Raw genomic sequence first — 16,829 nt, forward strand, 5'->3', positions numbered from 1 at the left:
ATATTTAAGACCCGACATGACACATTTTATAAATGATATTTTATAGCTTATAAAAAAAACTTTGAATATATATCACCTACGGGTCATCGTGTCGCACACAAATAAGCAATGTTTTCATAACCGGATCGGGCAATGAACCGGAATCCCTACCGGGTCACCGGTTGAACCGGTCCAGAGAACCGGTTTTCCTCTCAAGCAGTTAAAAGAATACACGGATGAATGAAATTGCAAATGAAAAAACTTAGCCCATGAATCATCATAAGCTGGTAAACAAGCATCCAAGTTTAAGCAAACATAATCCAAATTCATACAAATCCACCCAAGTTTTAGCAAAAATAATCCAAATTCATACAAAATAATACCCAAGTTTAGCAAAAATAAACCAAAGTTAAGCAAACATAGCAAAAGTTCAAATACTTATAAGTAACTTAGAGAGCATCTTCATCATCTCTGTCATCATCTAGTGTAATCAGTTCATCATCTTCTTGTACATTCATATCTTCAAAATCTTGTGTTTGCAAATTTGGGGTTCCAAAGTTATTTGGTGGCTCTTCCTATAGCATATTCTTCAATTCATCATAATCAAGTTCAGCTTCCGCTTCTTCATCAATCACCCAAAAATCGGTTCTATCAATGCTTTCGTAATCCACCGGGTCATAGGACCATTTATTCTCCCTAATAAATTTTACTCCTTGTTTTTATAAATTTTATGCAAAAAATAAATAAATAACGAAGAAGTCATTTATGTTATACCTATTTTGTAGAAGCAAGTTATAATGGATATATACGAGGTCACTAACCCTTTGATGCTCCAATCGGTTCCTCTTTTTGGTGTGGATTCTTTCAAAGACACTCCACTTGCGTTCACATCCGGTAGAAGATGCAGTTTGACTTAAAATTCTTATTGCAAATGCTTGCAGCTCTGGGACATCCGTTCCAAACACTCTCCACCACTCATCTAATAAAAAATTTTGAACATATTAGTAGAATACTATAATTCATAAACTAAAATTATTAATCAATGTTAAAGTAAACATACCAGGACGGTGACTCTTCACTGAAGCCAAAGCAACCGGTCAACTAAATTTTCACTCTCTTGATCATGAAACATGCATAACTGTGTTGTAAGCTTTACAGCATCCAAATTCGTCTTCTTCTCAATCATATCAAGCACACTTTTAAATGCATACCGCTTTTCCGAATCATTATTTGTATCATATTGAAATATTGGATTTAACCAATAAGCAGCTGCATGAAGATTCTTACGCAACATCTTATCCCAACGAGCATCAAGAATATCGGTATACTGCTTATAATTACGTTCTTTATTGCGAAACAACTCCTTAATTCCTTTACTTGCCCTATGCATACCTTCATACACGTAACCTAGTGAAGGTTTTTCATCGGAGTCGCAAATACGCAAAATCTTTAAAATAGGAGCAATGACCTTCACGATTATCAAGCAAATATTCCAAAATCTTTCACTTAAGACAGTTGTTTCACATCCTTGGCTTTTGGTAGTTTCAAAACTTTCTTGAAATCATTGGAGGTAACCATAGCTTGCAAATCAGATTTGTGGTCACTTAATCTTTTCAATGCAATGAATGTTGTAGCAAAATGAGTGGCACCTGGACGAATTATTTCTGTTCAACCCTTTCTTTTCCTCAGCCAATTTAAAGGCCACTTATGGTTATAGATGAAAACAGTCACCCGAGATGCAAGCTGAACCAATTCAGTCACCGAAGGTATCTCAATAATGTCCTTAAAAATCAAATTAATGCAATGAGCTGCACACAGAGACCAACTAAGCGAAGGATACTTTTCAGTTAGCAATTTTCCTACAGCCTTGTAGTTAGCAGCATTGTCGGTTACAAAATGAACAACATTCCTATAACCAACTATGTTAACAATCTCCCCAAATAAGTTGCATAAATTTTCAGCATTAGACTCAATATCGGATGCATCAACGGATTTAATGAATGAAGTACCTTTTGGACAATACACCAAGAAATTAATGAGAGGCCTTTGCCTAACATCTCGCCATCCATCGCTCATAATAGTACACCCTGATTCTGACCACAACCTTCTTTGACCTTCAACAATGAGTGTGACTGATGTCTTAGCATCTTTTAATAAGCTCACACGTAATGCATGATACGAAGGTCCCGTATATCCATGCCCCGGATAAGCTACTTTGCTCATTGCAATCGGGAAAAGAGGAGAGTTAGCCGCATTCATTGGTATACAAGCATGATAAAACCACATGGCAACAGCTAAATCCGTATCATGCAACCTTTCTTTACTTTGCCACGCTGATTTTATTGAAGGTTGAGAAGCATCATTTATTCCTCGTGGGAAATATGAATGAAGGCCTATGGATGAAGAAGCTTTCCTTTTTGCCCGAGTTGTTTGTGGGGTAACCATAGGCGCTTCTACATCTTTACCCTTTTGCAAACTTTCTTCATAAGAGGTTTTCATAAGATGCTTGACATCAGCGGGCACCTTTGTATATGATGCAACATTTCCTTTTATTCCACCAAGGTGTTGCTTCATTCTATTAATCTCGCCTCCACGAACTACTTTATTACAAAAACTACAAAGTATAATTTTTTTCCCTGCTTCATCTTCAGCTTCATAAACATATTTCCACGCAATGTCCTTCTTCAAACGAAGATTTGGTTGAACACTAGGTTGGGATTGGGGCTGTTCTTCTTCTAATGATGGCATTGAATGACTTGAATCCATGTTCTACAAAACATAGCATGTACAAAACATAATAAATACAAAACATAAGATATACAAAATATAATGAAACATAAATACAACTAGCGAGATCAAACTAATCAACTTCAAGAGTTCAAGTTTTATAAGTTCAATATTAAACAAAAGCTAACCAAATGTCCATATAAACAAGAATAGCTTGAAATACAAGTATAAATTCAGAATCATAATATAATAGAAGCTATAAGTCTAATAAATAATAATAATAATTTGTAAGTTCAAATATAAGAAGTAATTGAAGCTATTAAGAATATAACTAAATTGTTGAATGCTTGAAATAGTTGAAATTAACAACTTGAATGTTTGAAATTAACAACTTGAATGCTTGAACATGGATGCTAATTTGATAATTTCTTCATTTAATTGATTTTGGTGGCTCTTGACATGGTGAGTTGGTGACGGCAGTAGGGTTGAAAAGTGAAAAAGGAAATAGATAAATGATATGGAAGGGAGTAAAAATACAAAAGGTAAAAGATATGATTATATATGAAACAAAATAATTGGTTTTAATTAGCAACCGGTTCAACTGCTAAACTGGTTTCCGGTTGAACCGCACGATCGGTATGAACCGGCCGGTTGTCTTAATTCCGAGCAAACTGTATGTGATCGGACCGTTTGTGTGGCCGAATCCCGATTCAACCGGTCGGACCGGCCGAACCAGTCTGGTCGTGAAAACATTGCAAATAAGCCTAACTAATTGGGTGAACTACGAGCCTGAACAAACTTAAATATTGAGTTGTGATATTTTTATGAAAAGCGCATTCCTTTTATGGACAAAGAATTTCTACTAACGTTTTCAACTAGAATGTTTCGTATTATGAACGCGTAAACCTTTTCATTGTTTTCTTGGAAAACCGTTTTACATTACGACTATAAAATATGTGAACTCACCAACATTATGTTGACATTTTCGAGTATGTTTTAGGATACCATCTTTTGAAGGATTTCATTGTTATAACCGAAAGCATTTGAAAACTTATTATGTATTTTGAATAATAGATGGTTGTAGACGTTTTAAACAATTGGTATCCTGTATAAATTTATGTTTGCGATGATCATATGCTTACGGTATACATGACGTCACGCGCCCGCGCTTCCGCCTTGGAGGGGTGTGACACCATTTCCTTTCTATCCATCTACAAAACTAGTTTCATTTTCATTTGCATTCTCTCTTTATAAAATCATCAAATCCATTTCTTCTTCTCATCTTCATAACCACTACCAACCGTACCCCCATCACCGCCATCACCACCACCGCCATCAAAAAAGACACCGTCGTCACTAAAGAAGTCACCACACAACGAGTTTTTTCAACCCTAAGTGTATGTTTATTGTAGAGGTTTCAGATCTGCGACCACCTGCGGTGTTGGCTACATCGACGCTAACCTTAAGTTCGTATTTGTTGCGAAGGTTACAACTTCGTATATTAGGTAGGATTCGCTTTTTGGTTTTAGGGTTTGGGTTTTTGTCTCAGTCAAGTTCATTTTTTGTTTACGACAAATTGGTTTGGCTTTTGGTTTTATGATTTTTGGGGTTTAAATGAATAATTTTCATGGGAAGATTTTGATTTTTAATTTTTGGGGTTTGAAAATCATTATTCTTGTCATCAGAAATGGAATGATAGTCACGTATTGTTCATAGGTTACGTTCATTGATTATTTAATTTCCTTTTAGTTTATGAGAATTTATTTATTTGTATTGAATTTAGGATTATAAAGTCCATCAAGATTATTTACTTAAATATTCTTTAATTTTCCACTTCCAGAAAGTAATTATTTTTTTAAATATTCTCTAATCATAAAGAAAAGACTGAAATTAATTTGTTGATAAAAATGTAAATTTATTTTAAGGATTTATAACTTTTTTGTTACATAACGTAATTTATTATTAAAATATATTTATAATAATTTCTCATAAATATTACATTTTAACACTTTTTATGCACGCATGCTAAAAATATAATATAGATTATGTACATTAAACTTATTTATGTTAGATTTAAAATACATATTATGTATACATGTACCAAGCTTACATTTCTTGTAGATATTACATTTTGTGACTTTTTTTTATAAGTATTGCATTTTTTTTCATTTTATAAGTTACTTTTCGTTTCATTTTCTAGAATATTAACCGAAAAATATTAATAAAATGTATGTAACACTACAATTTATTGTACTTCGTAAAACTAAGAAATTTGTTTGACTCGAAGCTAGCCAATTTTGTGTCTCTTGAAATGTTACCTATATACAGTCTCAACATATTATTACGTATTTTTCATGTATTAAACTTATGCGCTTGTTTTATTTGTATATGAAGGGATTTTGTGATTAAGATGAAGATGGTTATCAAGAAATGAAAGGATTTTTGACCATTTACATTTTTGTGTAGATAGATGTTTATGTAATGTAACTCAAACTGAGTGGAGCACTTTTTTTTATAGTTACAAGTTTATGTTATTTCTATGTTATGCAACTTGGGAATAGTTACATTTTATTTTTTTTTGTAATTACATGTTTATTGTATGTAAATTGAATAGAACATATCACTTTTTTTGTAGTTATGTGTGCATGTTATTTAACTCTAATAGAGTGGAGTAAATATTTCGTTGTAGTTACAAGTTTATGTTATTTCTATGGTATGCAACTCAAGAGCAGTTACATTTTCTTTTTTGTAGTTACATGTTTATTATATGTAACTCGAATAGAACATATTACTTTTTTTAGTTATGCGTGTATGTTATGTAACTTGAATAGAGTGGAAGAATCTAGTAAATCATATGAATAAAAAGGAAAAGAAAAGAAGAGAGGGAAAAATTAACACAAAAACCTGAAATTATTTGTATTATAATTTTCATTGGTGGTGTTACGAGTTTAATAAAGGAAACACAATATGTAAAAATGCAAAAAAAATATTTAAATATGTAAAAAACTAAAAATAATATGTAAAATCAAAATGTAAATATATAAATCTGTAAAAATATTATGTAAATATATAAGAACAATTTTTGTAAATCTTAATATAGCCAATATAAAACATGGTTTAAAACATATATAAAAAACAATTATGTAAATATTTAACTCAAATATTACATATCAACAAAAACATATATAATTAAAAACTATTAAAAAACAGTTAACAAAACTACTGTATATAAAAAAACCTGTTTAACGAAAATCTCATTAAAAAATTGAATTCTAAAATTCATGAAGTTGTAGTTTTTGAAGTTTGTTTAAAAAGTTTAAAATTAAGTTATTGGTTTTTAGTTTTTTAGTTGATGGTGGTATTTGCATTTTGCTAAAAGAAACCAAATTTGTATAAAATTTGAATAAAGTATTTGAAACAATAAGAAACAAGTGGAAAGTTATTTTTTTATTTCTTTTTTATGGTATCAAAGTAACAGACTGTGCACTTTTGTCAGAGGAAAGGATAGATTAAATAAAGGTATTGACAAAACTATCTTTTTTGTACTTAATTTAAGATAATAATATCTTTTTATTGAATGCCAAGCTATGTATTAATATCATTAGATTGGGTTATCATAGTTTTTACAACTAAAGAAGATTTTATTTTAACCATTCCTTATATATATAGGGTATGAATTTTAAGAGAACCATTGGCAAATTGAGAACTTTGAGAACCATATTGGACCACTAAAAAAAACCTCTAAAAAATATTTAAAAAATTATAAAAAAAACAAAAATTTTTAAAAAGTAAAAAAACAAAAATTCTTATATTTCATTCCGGTTTTATTAAAAAAAACCGAATTTTTTTCCTTTTTAATTCGTATTATACCTATACACATATGTATACTTTCATTTAATCTCTAGTTACGTAATATACACATATGTATATTATCGTTTACCTAAAATTATACATATGTGTATAGGAAAAAAAACATGTGTGTACATATTATACATATATGTATAATAAAAAAACCAATTTTTTTTCTTTTTAATTCGTATTATACCTATACACATATGTATACTTTCATTTAATCTCTAGTTACGTAATGTACACATATGTACATTATCATTTACCTTAAATTATACATATGTGTATAGGAAAAAAACATGTGTGTACATATATGTACATATTATACATATATGTATAATTTAGCTAAACCGAGAATTTTTTTTACGTTTTTTTAAGAAACCGGGATGATAAATAAGAACTTTGGTTTTTTTAGTTTTTTTATTTTTTAGTTTTTTTTTTGTTTTATGATTTTTTTTATTTTTGGGTTTTTTGTGGTCTAAAATGGTTCTCATAGTTCTCAATTCCAAAAAAGTTCTCACATTATCCTGATCCTATATATATAGGGTAAGTATAGAATGAAAACCCAATTGAGTTGTGAAAACACGTGAAAACCCTATGTAACATCATTTTTTTTTTGTTTTTTTTTGCACACGTAATATATGTTGTAACATTTAATACAAAACATCGAAACATAAAAAAAAATTGTTTTGCTATTTTTTAACATTTTTTACTAATATTTTTATATGTTTTCAAGAGAGAGAAAATGTTATATTTATGTTTATATTTTTTATTAACTTTAATTGTGGACCACATGATTCAAACTTTAATTAAAAACATGTGGTTGAGAATGAGTTTCTAGAGTATTCACAACTCAAGTGGGTTTTTATTTTAACCTAACCCTATACACACACACACACACACACTAGATTTTATCTGTCACACCCCAACCTAAGGAGGAAATGTCGGGGCATGATCTGATTGCTCACAGCTCGAGGATACCATCATAATATAAAAGTGACAATATCTAATTAATTATTTTATTCAAAGTATACATACATTATTCAATTACAACAAGCAATTTAAATACATGAATATAAGCTCAAATAATAATTATCTTGATTATATCCTAAGGTCTTGTCTATATGTCCAAACTTCAATCTTCAATACAAGCAACCTGTATATGCGTAGAAAATGGAGTTTGTCAACATAAAGTTGAGTGAGAATATCACCAGTTTTGCATGTCAATATAAATAAGCATAACGTGATAAAAACGGTAAATATAATTAAACCATAAACAAGTATGTAGACCGTTGCCAAGCGAATCGGGTGTTGGTCAATAGCATGAGAACCCAATACATGGAGTATGATGGACCCCTCCGAATATACGAATAAATGAATATTAACACAAGTAAGCATGTAACACGTATATTTGATTAAGTCACTCACAATTACACGTATGCATTTGTTTGATATATATATATATAGTATGAAATACAGATAGGTACACATATCTCCCCAAAACGTTTAGAAAAGTTGGTAAAATAGGGGAATATTAAACTCACCTTAGATTAATGACAAACGAATATAAACACGATTAAGCGAGTTAATGAATAAGCGAGTCGTCCACTACGTGTCAAATGATATAAATAATTCAGAATCTAATACTTTAGGATATGATAATATAAATAAAAATGAACTCGTTGCCGATGGAATCAATCCAAACGGACGTTTAGAATTCAAGTTATGTTTGTTTTAAGATTTAAGCGAGCTGGTACTGACCAGAATTCGAACAGCGAGTCGGAAGTCGGGTTTTGGTCAGTATCCTTAAAATTTCGTTACAAGAATAAAAGTCTTCTGAACCGAATGTTGAATCCGACCAGAAGTATGAGAAAATGTTAAGTCAAACTAGTTGACTATTTTGTCCTTTAACAAGTTTTAAACGATTTGACCAGTTAACACCCTTCAACCACCGAAATTGATTGAAGGTTATTGACTAGGGAATATATATGAATGATTTCTATGTTTACATCTTACCCGGAAAGTGAAAGAATCAACAGAAACGATGAGTCAAAGGTCCACACGTAAGCAAAGTCAAACGAACAAGCTTGTATCTTCAACAATAATGCAAAAACCGAAGGATTTTATGAGGCATAGAGAGGGGTGATGGCTGAGAATGCTTATTAGGGTTTAGATAAAGTTTGTGACAGAGATTATGAGTTTTGTTTATATAAGAATATCAAAAACGAACCATATATGGAAGATTTACTTGTTTAAGTAACTAAATACGATATTAATGACCAAATCAATGAAATAAGTTGTAGATTTCGTGCATGATCAGTAATTTATAAATATGGACTTGTATTTTAGTTATAATCCTTTTCTTGGACCGTAATTACTCGATTTATGTCAAAAATAAGCGATTTGGATGCTAAAAACAAATTAGGAAACAAAATAAGCTATTTAATGAGAAAATCTAGTATAATAACTAAAAAAATTTGGCTTGGACACCAAGAAAATGAAATAGACCAGCTATAACATTTCTTGGAGTTTAAGTTTCGTAAATTTAATCGAAAAAGGGAAAAATTGACAAAATTAGTCCCTGTAGTTCCCGAAAATGCGATTTTTAGCCGTTTTAAGCGATTTTAAAGGTTTCTAAGGATTATTTGGCATGATTGAAAGTTATGTAATTATAAAATAAGTTAAATACAAGTTTTAATCAGTTCAAAAGATCCGAATTACATTCTCGAATCGGTTTAAACAAATACGAAAAATCCGAGATGATACATTATCCCCCGTATTACCGGGTTTGTTTTACATTATTCGTTTCTAATATTTATATATGTATATTTGATTTTAATTTTATTTATTGTAAGAAAGTTAATAATTAATATACTTGATGTTTGATGATAAAATGGTTTCACAAATAAATGATATGTTATAATCCGGTTTAAAAGTTATCTGGGTTTGGTGATACTCATTACCCATTATTTTCTTTATTATAAAATTGTTTCTTAATTATAAATATTAACTTTTTTTTAAATAAAATGGGATATTAATTTTAGTATATCCCTATTTTATAGGATTTTCATATCAAATATTATGAGATTAATTTTTAATATAATGAGATGTTATAACCCGTTTAAAAGCTATCTGGGTTTATGAGACCTTTACCTGTGAATTCGGGTCAAATGCGTGAGAAACCTTCATTTACAAATAAAGCAATCTGATGGCTTGAGAGAATGGTTGTTTTACAATTTTCGTTTTTTAATATTTATTTTTTAGATTTTAATTTTCTTTATTATAAAAAAGTTAATAATATTTAATATGTAGATGTTAGGTATGACTTTTCACTGTCCAGGTATGCAACTTTTTAGGTTTCCAATGTATTATTATATTATTATAAAATATCCCTATTTTATAGGATTTTCATATCAAATATTTATGAGATTAATTTTTAATATAATGAGATGTTATAACCCGTTTAAAAGCTATCTGGGTTTATGAGACCTTTACCTGTGAATTCGGGTCAAATGCGTGAGAAACCTTCATTTACAAATAAAGCAATCTGATTGCTTGAGAGAATGGTTGTTTTACATTTTTCGTTTTTTAATATTTATTTTTTAGATTTTAATTTTCTTTATTATAAAAAAGTTAATAATATTTAATATGTAGATGTTAGGTATGACTTTTCACTGTCCAGGCATGCAACTTTTTAGGTTTCTAATGTATTATTATATTATTATAATGATAATTTAAAATTTTAGCTTATTATAACACTTTGTAGTTTTTAATTAAATTTCTTTTTAAATGAGTAGTATACACATTGAAAACTCTATTATATGATGGATAAAGAAAGATTACTTATACTTGTTAAATATTTCATTCTCTTCCTTCATTGCTTACGTCTTCTTTTAAAGAAAACCATTTCTCCCGCATTCAAGGATTCATGCACTTCTATGATGTCATTATATAGGAACCTGTGATTTTGCATCTCAGGTCGCTGACGTCGTCCTAGTAAGATGCAAGTATGAGCCATCGGAGTAAAACCTCACCAACACTGACGTCAATCGATACTTCACCAGATTTTGTATCATTAGCAGCCCACCAATATGGAACCAAATAAGTGTTTTTTTTATATATTAGTATGCTTGATTATACGATTTGGGTCACTCCTTACGTAGTTCAGTTAACCCGGGTTATGTCCCGATACCAATCCGAAACCTAATTCCCCTGAATGCCTGACCCGATGAAAACCTGAATGTTAAACAGCAGGTCCAGGTTTCGGTCTTTTTCGGTCCGGACATATTTATGCACACCCCTAGGCACATAGATCATATGACAAGAGAAAGTGTAACAAAGGCTTCCGAGGAAGGAGAACGAGAGAAACACAAAGAGCCTTTCTACTACGAGCTGGCCATCCACTTTCCTATCTCAATCGTCAACCTTTTGTCGAATTTGATCGAATGTATAGACAAGCTATATTTGATTACACTGCTTAATATGTGAAAGAAGTGAGGAGGAAGAAATCACAAGGCAAGAAAGAATATGAAGAGTTGAAGAAGAAACATAAAGATATCAAATTCTTGGAAGTACATGGATATAAGTATGACTCTATTAAAAACTTGACCTAAAAGGAGTTGCAGAGAAAAGTTAAAATGGTGAAGGAATCTCACAAGAAAGAAAGATGTGAAATGCAAGCTGAAAGAGAAAGAAAAGAAGGAGAAAGGAGAAGCAAGAAGCAGGGAAAAGAAAGGCCAAAGCTGTTGAATGGTTCAATGACCCTGAACGGGTGAAGACTTTGAAAGACATTCTGATGGGAAAAGGAATGAAAGAAAGTGAATTTGACAGTCTGCCTCATGAAGAACTTTTAGAAATATATCACTGTTATGCTTGAAGTAGTTATTAATTTATTACTTAAATAAACGTTAGTCTAGACACTAAGTAATAATTCTAGACTCTTAACTTAACTAAAACTATTAACCAGCAAGTGAACCGGTCGACTCTAGTACAACTAAGTAAGTCCGGATATCGAACCCACGAGACTCTTTTAATTACGTAACTAGCTTAATTAGACTCAACTACAAACACAACTATTTATTTATTATTTTTTTGGGGGGGGGGGGGTTACTAAAAACTAGTATTAAATTAATCACTAAGACTTAAAGATGACTTAAATATAGACTTAATTCAAATGATGACAAGCAACCACCTAGGCTAGAATCCCTAATGTATCAATTGTCAATTAGTTGGAAAATGCATGTTATGGAACTGGGATCATAAAATAGACGCTTAAAAGAAAACCTAGACAGGACCCCTGACCCTTCTCAAGAAGACACCTATGAATTTCTATTAAGTTTTTAAAAAACCAGCTTAATTAGACTCGCTTACGGTCGCTGATTATTTTATGACAAGTACCTCTATAAGAAATCCTACCTTACAGCGTGGAAATCAAAGGTAGTTTAAAGAATTCGCTTGACTAGATAGACAAGGCAAATAAACCAAACCTAGACGGACTCTTTACAGAGAACTAAATCTAGCAATTCATCAACCAAGACCTATCACATAATCTATCACCTCATAGCTATTTAGATTAGCAGCACACTTAAGTTTATTTAATTAATTATTATTGTTCCTATGGTTTTATTGCAAGTCAACCATAAGCTAGTCAAAAACACTCAGTAGATGACCTAACAGAATCCTATTATATGACATACAATCACCAAGGAAACTGTGAAACAATAAAATTCACTAAACAATCCTAAGCACACATATGCATTGAAGGAATAACAATAAACCTCTTACTTAATCATAAACCATAATAAAAGCAAAGTCCAAACTAAAATCCAGCGTCAACAAAAGTTCATCATAAACCTAGGTGGTTTAAGGGTTTAGCCAATAACCATACTCAAGAACAAAATAAAATAAATAGGTTCAAACACTGAATTCATGACGAAAATAATAAATTCAAACCAATAATGCGGATGCTTGGATGAGTAGGTGTTGAACCCAAACGCTTTTTGCTCGAACCAACGGATTACTCTCTCTTCTCTTCCTCTTTTTTGTCCCCTATTCACGACTGTAGGGTTCTTTTTTAAAACTCGCGGCTCCCCCTCTGTCTTTATGATGTTGCATCACCGACTTTTGTTTGAGTAATTGAGCCCACAATTCTTCTATGGGTGTAACATCCCGAAATTTCTAAAGTAATATTTAATATATTATTTTGTCGGGTGAAATAAATGAGTTAGTGGATCGATAATAATAATAGTAAAATATGAAGACTTAGTAGGATAATTAGATGGGATTAGATATGGACAAAAAGGAAATATGGGCCTTAGGTCCATGGGCTTTAAGGGATATAAATATTCCCTAAACCCTAAACTATCATTCATTCCATCTTATTCTCTAACACTCCAAAACACACACACACCGCCGGCGGCCGAGGAAAGGAACGAACAAGATCCGAGAGAGGGTGAGCGATTAGTTGTGATTAAACAAGTTAAACGAGATCCAAACAAGCTCAAAAAGGGTATGATTCTTGATCTTTGAAGTTTAAAGATCCAAGCTTTATAGTGTATAAACGACCGAAAACGGTTGGGGAACGTAGTGGGTGATGTTGAACCATAACAAGGGTGTTAAAATCGCCAAAATGCTTGATAGAAACCAAACAACCGCTGGACTGGGCAACTTCGCCGCGAACTGGGCAACTTCGCCTTCAAAGCGATAACTTCGCCTTCAAAGCGACAACTTCGCCTGAGGCCAAGTTCGCCTAATTGATAACTTCGCTTACGGCCAAGTTCGCCTAACTGGTAACTTCGCCTGAGGCCAAGTTCGCCTAATTGATAACTTCGCTTACGGCCAAGTTCGCCTAACTGGTAACTTCGCCTGAGGCCAAGTTCGCCTAATTGATAACTTCGCTTACGGCCAAGTTCGCCTAAACTTGTAACTTCGCCTGAGGCCAAGTTCGCCTAATTGATAACTTCGCTTACGGCCAAGTTCGCCTAACTGATAACTTCGCCTAAAGTCAAGTTCGATTAGAAAATAAATTAAAAACCTAATGAAAAATGTGTTAAGACAGTTAATGGAAATAAAATTTTTCCAAGCTGACCTGGCAGCTCGACCCCAGCCAGGTGCTCTGCCCCTTGGACCCTGCTAGGGGCTGCCGCCCCTAGACCCCGCTGCCAGGGGCGCTGCCCCCGGACCCCCGTTCGTTGCGGGTCATATAAAGATAGAATTACAACATGAGTAGTAGTAGTTAATTGATACGTGTAACTTATACAGTCAGCCGAGCTCAGTTAAAGAAGGGATTTACAACTATCGGAGGAAGAAGCAGAGTTCAGGTGAGTTTCTAGCCCCATTCCTTGTTATGTTTTCGGGGCTGTGTGCATACTCGATGTGAAGTGTGAATACACTTACCTTAAGTGGTAAGTGTATGCTATAGATGTTATACGAGGTATATATTTTATAATGCTTGTCGGTACGTGAACGATCTTCGGATATTGCACGTATCGCCAAGGATAGTAAATTCCAAGTGGTTGATAGTGTGTATGAATGTTATGATGTGACTTGTTTATTACGTAAATACCGAACTGATATGAAGTGTGATATAGGCAGGTACAGGTAGAGTGTGTTAAAAGTGGCAAGAGTCTAGTAAGGGTGTTAGTGGCATAACGTGAGCGCGTGATAGGGAAAGCCTGTACGTGCCATCGTTATTATGTGTGTATGATTGTTGATGTGACTTGCTTATTATGTAAATGATATGAAGCGTGTTGTAGACAAGTAGAGGTAGAGCGTGTTAAAAGTGGCAAGAGTCTAGTAAGAGTGTTAGTGGCATAACGATAGTACGTGGTAGGGTAAGCCTATACGTGCCTTCGTTATTAAAGTGGCAAAGTGGCATAACGTTTTACGTTATTAAAGTGGCAAAGTGGCATAACGTTATACGTTATTAAAGTGGCAAAGTGGCATAACGTTTTACGTTATTAAAGTGGAAAAGTGGCATAACGTATACGTTATTAAAGTGGCAAAGTGGCATAACGCTATACGTTATTAAAGTGGCAAAGTGGCAAGGTGGTAGGTGTAAATAAGAGGCTAAGTGGTAAGGTAAGCAGGTTATATGTGAAAGTGTGAATACACTTACCTTAAGTGGTAAGTGTATAGATGTTATACAAGTAGCTATTATGTAATGCTTGTCGGTACGTGAACGATCTTCGGATATTGCACGTATCGCCAAGGATAGTGATTGTCAAGTGGTTGTTAGTATGTATGTATTCTATGATGTGACTTGCTTATTATGTAAATATTGTATTGATATAAAGTGTGCTGTAGACAAGTAGAGGTAGAGTGTGATAGAAGTGGCAGAGTCTAGTAAGAGTGTTAGTGGCATGACGATAGTACGTGGTAGGGTAAGCCTATACGTGACTTCGTTATTAAAGTGGCAAAGTGGCATAATGTTATCCGTTATTAAAGTGGCAAAGTGGCATAACGATATTCGTTATTAAAGTGGCATCAAGTGGCATAAAGTGGCATAAGTGGCTAAGCTGTAGGGGTAATTAAGAGGCTAAGCTATAGGGGTAATTAAGTGGTTAAGCAGTGGCATGTTAGACTGTGGACTATGTGTCTTCGGATACGTATATATTGTATGTAGTGGTTGTATGATAAGTTGCTTGATTAACTAGAACTCACTCAGCGTAGCTGACTTTTAGTATGCACGCAGGTGAGTAGAATGAGACATCTAGCTTGAGCGGGCACATGGTGGGCGAATAGGAGACTGACATCTGAAGACTCAAGATGTTTTAATGTAATTGACGTTTATTTTGAAAGACAAGAATGTTTAATTAAGGCAAGTTTTGGATTGCTGTAACGTTTCATGAAAGTTTTTATATTCCGCGAAAGTTTTAATGAACTCTGATTTGTAAGAACTGTGTTTATGAGTAAATCTGACGCTAAAGTAGGGCTACCGGGTTCGGGGCCTTACAATGGGCCGAAAGAATTCAGCCCACAAAACAATTCTAGGCAAGTGTATTTGCAATATAATTGAGTTGACTTCCTTTAATTCTTTTTTTCCACTTCACAGCCACATGCATGCTCCTTTATTTTGATCATTTCTTTATTTCCATTTTGTGATATGTCACTCTTGTTGTAGTCATCTCACCATACTCAAAACAGAATTTGTCATAAGAATATATAAATGTGTTAGGATATTTTCTCATTGGTCCCAAGCTAATATAAAAATACATTTTTTTTCAGGTTGTCTCTAAAATCTTTTAAATCCAAATGTGAATCACTTTTGAGTAATATTCAATGAAAACCAACCTAAACCTGATTATAAAATGTAAGAAATATTTGAATAATATATGTCTAATTTAGCTCATATTAATCACGGAGAGCAAACAATGTACTTAGAAGAAGAGAGAAATATATTGGAAGAGAGGAAGAGAAAAGAGAGGATGGAGGCAGAAGACAACACTAATCAGCCAATCGAGACTGTATCTGAGCAACAAAATGCTGATATGATCAGTGTACTATGCAGGAGAGGTGCTAGAATTGGGGATTTAATTCTAAAAGATGGGGAAGAAATTAAAAGATTATTCGATGAATATGAAAAGAAATATGGAAAGAAGCCCTCCATAACAAGGTCTAGTGGACTTGTTGTTAGATCTGAAGTTGTAAGGAAACAAGCTCAACAGAGAAATCTGAACCTGCCAACTCATTTATACTTTGATGCAAGATCAAGAACTTTGAGAGTCATAACTGAAGTTGGTCAAGAGATTCACATAATATTCAGAAGTGACTTCAGAAGTTTTACAAGAGAACAATTTAAGAGGATGGCTCAACTAGATCTATGTGACAATCAATGTAGAAGCAGAATGGCTGGCCAACAAAAGAATGACCTCTCCAGATATTTGAAAGAACAAGCTAACAAAGGATTCCCACTACTCGATCAGAGACGAAAAGAATCATATACAGCAGCTGAGAAGGAGAGGAGGAAGAGAAGAATAAGAGATATAAAACTATCAGAGCTCTCTCTATCTGGGAATCAAAGAAGAAGAAAACACAGAAAGCCAGCAGCTCGAGCTTTATCAGAAGAACATTAAAAGAAAACCTGGCTATGAGAAGAGAAATGGAGGTGCCTGATTCTCAAGTCCAACAACATGGGCAAATTGCTCATCTTACATATAATAGGTAAAGTGACTCAATATCACTTAGAAACTCTGAAGGAAGAACCATAGCCGTTGTTGAATATGATGAGGAGTTGGAGTTTATACACATCCATGATCTTCAAGACATTATTAATG

General features: G+C 32.9%; 1 pseudogene; it reads right to left on the reverse strand.

Moving 5' to 3' along the window:
• Positions 1-428: 428 nt before the first annotated feature.
• LOC143623931 (uncharacterized) lies at positions 429-2,745 on the reverse strand (annotated as a pseudogene).
• Between the last annotated feature and the right edge of the window lie 14,084 nt (positions 2,746-16,829).

The sequence above is a fragment of the Bidens hawaiensis genome, unplaced genomic scaffold (genome assembly GCF_021521415.1).
Source record: "Bidens hawaiensis isolate Kalapana, Puna unplaced genomic scaffold, B.hawaiensis_p1.1 tig00003644_1, whole genome shotgun sequence".
Classification (NCBI taxonomy): Eukaryota; Viridiplantae; Streptophyta; class Magnoliopsida; order Asterales; family Asteraceae; genus Bidens; species Bidens hawaiensis.